Genomic DNA, 5,972 nt, shown 5'->3' with positions numbered 1-5,972 from the left:
TTAGTTAGTCCTCTACAGCAACTAATACATAGCCAGGAACAACTAGAAAATAGTCTGGAACAAATGCTGGGGGATATCCATGACTGTTCACACATCATACACTAGCCTGGAATGTGTGGAATGCCTGAGATCACAGCATAAAACTGTAAGTAATGTTCTCCAAACTGCGGAGCTGGTGTCCCTTCCCAACAACTATGGCAGGCTGGGTTGGAAAACTTCACTGTTGAAGAAAGGAGCAGGCTACATGGAGTGAGGGACAGTAATACAAGCAAGCTCCAATTGTGGTTTTAATTAACAAATTTGGACTACTGAATACAAGCTACAAGCACTGATAAACTCGGAGCAAGCAGGAAAGTACACTGAGGTTACTCCCAGCAGAGAGAGGGTGGGATTGACAGGAAAAAAAAAAAATAAACAAAAACAGGGGCTTATAGAGATGGCTGAACTCAGAATACTGGAAAATGACTGTGTCCCAGGAGAAGTGGCACAGAGAACTGGGTGTCAACACCGGTTGACTAGCAAAACTGGGGTGCTGGGGACTGGCTTTGTAAAGAGTCTTTCTTTTTCCTTTTTTTCCCATTCCACGTAGCTCATGAGAGAAAGCCTCAGGTGTTTTCAATTGTCAGGACTGACCCAGGCAATCGTGGAGTTAAGAGAGTTGAGAGAGACAAAGGAGGAATTTAAGCATATGAGATAACTCCCTAAAGGGTGTATCTTCCCTAAGAAAAGGGAGGCAGGGCCCAGCTCAAGTGGCTGCCTTTCCTCAGAGAATTAAAACCCCAGGGCCTGGGGTGGGCAGAAACAACTCAAGCTAGACTTCTGACACCATCAGCCCCTGGCCAGGGGTCTGGTGAGAATTAAAGGGGCTGCATCTCTTTACATTAGTGGGGAGGTGCCGGCTGACAAGCATCTGCTGGGTAGGACAGGAGAAGCATAGAGTGCAGAAGCTTAACAGGAAAGTCTGACAACCTGCTGGATCTCACCCTCAGGGAAACCTGATACTGAATACAACTTCCTCCCCAGACCTGGGCCCTCCTGGTGTGGGAGAATCGGATTGGGGTAATCAAGGAAACCAGATGCCTAGGCAACAAAAAAATTACAAGTCACATTAGGAAAAACAAAGATAGCAGATACTTGGATACCAGAATCTTAGAAAATGTCAAGGAGACTCGGTTCCCTACAGTGTGGGAATCAAAATCCTAGACCAAATGCAATTGTGTGAGTTGTTTCATGGAAAACAATTGCGAGTTGAACCACCTCCTCCTGATACCTGTTTGTCATGGTAACCCACTGAAGGGAATAGGATGGAAGGAAACATTTTGGATACTGTGTTGTTCAGTGGCCTTGGTTCAACTTTTTGTTTTCTAAATGTATGATTAGGGACTTAATGGGGCCCTATGCCAAATATCAAAATCCAGATGAGCTCAGGTTTACTTATCATATAAGGAAATACACATTCTTCTCCTTCTCCACCTTCCAGCTTGTATCCCAGGTCCACAGCCAACGGGTTCAACAGTGCACTCCTCCCAACTGTGGGTGATGACTTTGGTTGGATAATTTCCATGGAGGTGTTGGCCCACCCATTCTGGGTGGGTCTGAATTAAATTACTGCAGCACTATATAAGCTCAGACAGAAACAGCAAGCTTGCTACAGCCAAGAGGGTCACTTTGAAGAACTCACAGGAGCTGGGAAGAGAGGAGCTGCAAATAAGAGACAGTTTGAAGATGGCCGTTGAATGCAGACTTTTGTTCCAGAGAAGCTAAGAGAGGAAAAATGCCGCAAGAGCAACTAAGAGTGACATTTTTGAGGAACTGCAGTCTAGAGAGGAACATCCTGGGAGAAAGCCATTTTGAAACCAGAACTCTGGAGCAGACACCAACCATGTGCCTTCCCAGTAACAGAGGTTTTCCAGACACCATTGGCCATCCTCCAGTGAAGGTACCCAATTGCTTATGTGTTAACTTGGACATTTTATGGCCTTAAGGCTATAACTCTGTAACCAAATAAATCCCCTTTTATAAAAGCCAATCCATCTCTGGTGTTTTGCATTCTGGCAGCATTAGCAAACTAGAAAAGCCAGTATCTGTGGATCACTGGCAGCAGAAACGTGCATTTCTGTCATTAGCCAAGAATCTGCCATGACTCCAGCGTCCTTTTCCTGTGTCATAATTGGAATCAGCCTTTAAAATATTTTGAATTTTCCTATTCTAAATGCATTACCTTATATGTGTCCATAATTAAATTCATTGAGCACCTTCCTACTCATTAGCTTCCTAAGTTTTCCCTGCAGTTGGCACCCATTGACATAGCCTTTCCCTATCCAGAATAGTTCAGTTTTAGCTACAGACTTGGAGATTTCATTGTGCAAGCCTTTCTCTGGATCATTATAAAGGTGTTAAATAAGATTGGATAAAGTGGATAGAGGTGACGGTAGCACGATATTGTGAGAATAATTAACAGTGCTGAATTGTGGGTGAATCTGGTGGAAAGGAGAAGTTTAGAGTCATGTATGTCACCAGAAGGAAAGCTGGAGGTTTAAACATGGGAATGTATAATTTTGAATCTTGTGGTGGATGATATACAGATATTAAAAAGTTCTTTCATAAACTAGAACAAATGTATGACACTATTACAAGGAGTTAATAATGGAGGAGTACATTGGAGAAAAGTACCCATTGCAAACTATAGACTATAATCAACTATAATATCTTAATATTCTTTCATCAACAGTAACAAATGTAACACACCAATACTAGAGGTCAATAATGGGGAGGGGGGATAAGCGGTATGGGGCATTTGGGGTTTTCTTTTTATTTTATTTCTTCTTCTGGAGCAATGAAAAGTTCTAAAATTGATCACGGTGATGAATGTACAACTATGTGATGAAACTGTGAGCCACTGATTGTGTACTTTAGATTGATTGTATGGTGTGTGACCATATCTCAACAAATTGCATTAAAAACGAACAAACAAAACAAAACAAAACAAAAAGATTGGATAAGACCAGTCTGAAAGGCCACTGTGTTTACTCTTTTCCTTCCAAACAAATTTGCATTTATCACTGACCATTCTGTCTCCTGTATCACAGAAGAGGGGCATTTCCTGTCCCCAAATACTCCCACAATGCACTGCAAGATTCCAGGGAGGGGGACTTGGGATGCCTGGAGGGGCTGGGAAGTCATTGGTTGGACTGTTGCTTTCTGATAGGACTGGGAGGCAGGGTTTGAACACAAGCCGGTGGGGGGAAAGAGGAGGAGGAAGAGGAGGAAGAGGAGAAGGGAAAGAAAAAGGAGGGAGGAGGAACAGGGAGGGAGAACTAAGCTATGGATTCATTGTTACCAGGGCCCTGCATTTCTGGAGTTGCTGGGTGGGATGGGAGGGTGGAAAAAGACAACTCAAGCCACTGGGACTAGAGCACACCCCACACCCCCATTCTGGCCAGTGGGGGCTGCCATCTCCCCTTTGCTGGACCAGGTTGGACAGGGTCTTCAGGGCTTCTTGGAGAGCCCCTAATTCCAGGCCACAGGGGATGGGGCAACCCTTCGTGGCTCTCCATGCTCCATCTCTTCAGGCCTCCCCTGTCAGGGTGGCTCTCTGCGTCCCAGTGGCAGAGACCCTCGTGTGCTGTCCTCTCTGACTCCCCCAGCATCCTTGGTGACAAGTCTCCCCTTGTTCTCTGTCAGGGACCAGGAGCTCACTGCCCACCTTTTCCAGGAGGCTCTCCCCAGCTTGGGCACCTCTGAGAACCAGAACCGTTTTCCTCACTCCCAGCCTGAGTGCCTACAAGTTCCTTTGCTGGTCCTTGAGGTCCGCACAGATCTCATTCTGGCCCAGCCAGGCCCAGGGCCCCGAGTCTACCTTGATTTCCCCAGGGGAACACCATCTGCACACCTGCTGGGGGACCCTCCCCAGGAGCAGCCAGTACCCAGAGCAGGGCTGGGCCAGTGGCCTTAGCAAAGCTTCTGGGAGCAGCACAGCGGAGAGCAGCAGGGGGCAGGGGCAGCAGCAGCTAGGCCAGTGCCCGGGAAGCCCTGCTCTGCCTTGGTCTCCCCACGCCTGGCTACCTGCCCCATTTTGCCCCTGTGTGTGTGGCTTCCAAGGCTTCTGAAGTCCTCTTCAAGGTCTGTCAGCTTCTGGAGCCACTGCCAGAGGTCAGAGGAAGGAGAGCGACCCCAGAGGAAGCTTTGTGGGGCTGGCCCCTTCCCCACCCTCCCATAAGCCCTCTGGGGGGCTTACTCACTCCCTGCACCTCAGGCCCCTGCCCTGCGGGGTGGGAGGCAGTGGAGAGGCAGCCAGTCCTGCCCCACTGTCGAGTTGTCTTGGAGGGACAGAGAAGGTGGGGGAGACAGGGGCCTGCCCGGAGGGAGTGAGGAAGATGGGGAGGGGCCTGAGCTCTCAGAACAGGCTGGAGAACACCCTGTGGGCAGGGCCAGCCGAGAGGGCCGCTGGCTCTACTGGGGGTTTAGGGATCTGAGGAAAGACAGAACTAGAGGGTCCAGTGGGTGCTGGGAGGGGAGCCCTGGAGAGCCGGGTTTTGGCTGGTCCCAGGCAGGGAGGGGGGCAAGCAGGGGCGTGAGGGTGGGTGGGGTGGGGAGAGGAGGCTGCACTGCTTCTGAATATACTTGCCCTTCAGTTATTGATTGGCAGTGGGACAGTCCACCTAGAGAGAAAGTGTGGAAAACACAAACACAAACACAAAAACAAACAAAAAGGGGGAGGGAAGGGAGGGGCACAAACAATATTTTATTCAGTGGCTGTTTGAATGAAAATATTGTGTCTCATCGTCACACTAAAAGGAACTTCTTGCAAAAAACGACGTGAGAGAGAGAGAGAGAGAGAAAACCCAAAGGAGATGAGCCCCAGTCAGCCAGGCAGGTGGGGGGCGCCCTGTGGGGCCGGAGCCCCAGCCTCCCTCCCAGTGACCTGGGGCGGTGGGCAGGTGGGGCCACAGGCTCCCAGACCACGGTCTCCTGGGGAGGCCCAGGGTGGGCAGGACACGCAGGGGTGAGCCATTGGCAGAGGGGTGGGAGACGGAGACAAGGAAGGAGGGAGGGGGGATGGAGGGAAAAACAGGGAGGGTGGGGGGTGCAAGGGATGGAGAGAAGGAAGGGAGAGAGGGAGCAGATGAGAGGGCACAAGGGAGGGAAGGAAAAGGGGTGGAAGAGAGAGAGGAGGAAGGGAAAGGATAGAGAGGATGGGGTGCAGGGGTGGGGGAGAGGGGAAAGGAGGAAAAGAGAGAGGAAAGGCGGGAGTGAGCAGAAGGGAGGGGAAGAGAGAGAGGAAGAGAGAAGGTGGAGCTGCCAGGGAGGAGAAAGAGAGGAAAGAGGGAAAGAAAGAGGAGAGAAGGAGGAAGGGACAGAGGGAGGGACAGAGAAGGAAGGGTGACCAGAGAGTAAGGGAGGGAGGGAGGTAAGAGACCATAAATGAGGTGAGAGGAAGAAAGTGAGGGAGAGGATGAGAACTGAGGACAGCCAAGGAGGGGGCAGAAGGGAGAGATCGGCCCTGGGGGTGGGTCACTAAAGGGGAAGAGAGTTGAGCAGAGAGAAGGGGGAGGGAGACAGGTGGGGAGGGGGTGTCTCCCCAGAGTGCAGCCCCCAGGGGTGTGCAGGGAAGCAGGCTAAGGAGGGAAGACAGGGAGTAGGAGAAATCAAAAACAGGAACCTCCACGGAAACCATGAGAGAATGGTCTGGAACCAAATCTGAGAAAAGGCCAGCATGCAGATTTCCACAGACTTTCTGCAGGCTGGTGCCCCCGGCCTGTGGGCACCCGAGGGGTGGGCAGATGGGGCAGGAGGGACCGCCTTGCCCCCCTCACCTCTGGCAAGCTGCAGCTGGCTCTGCTGCCTGGGCCAGGCCAGGTGTGGGATGGAGGCTGGGGGTGCAGGGTGCAGCCAGGGGCTGGGCCACTTACACTTGACCTGCAGGCTCTGGTTGCTGAGGTTGGCTTGGAGACAGAAGGTGCTGTAGGGTG

This window comes from Choloepus didactylus, chromosome 16, assembly GCF_015220235.1.
Source record: "Choloepus didactylus isolate mChoDid1 chromosome 16, mChoDid1.pri, whole genome shotgun sequence".
Classification (NCBI taxonomy): Eukaryota; Metazoa; Chordata; class Mammalia; order Pilosa; family Megalonychidae; genus Choloepus; species Choloepus didactylus.
Note: the sequence above shows the minus strand (reverse complement) of the source record.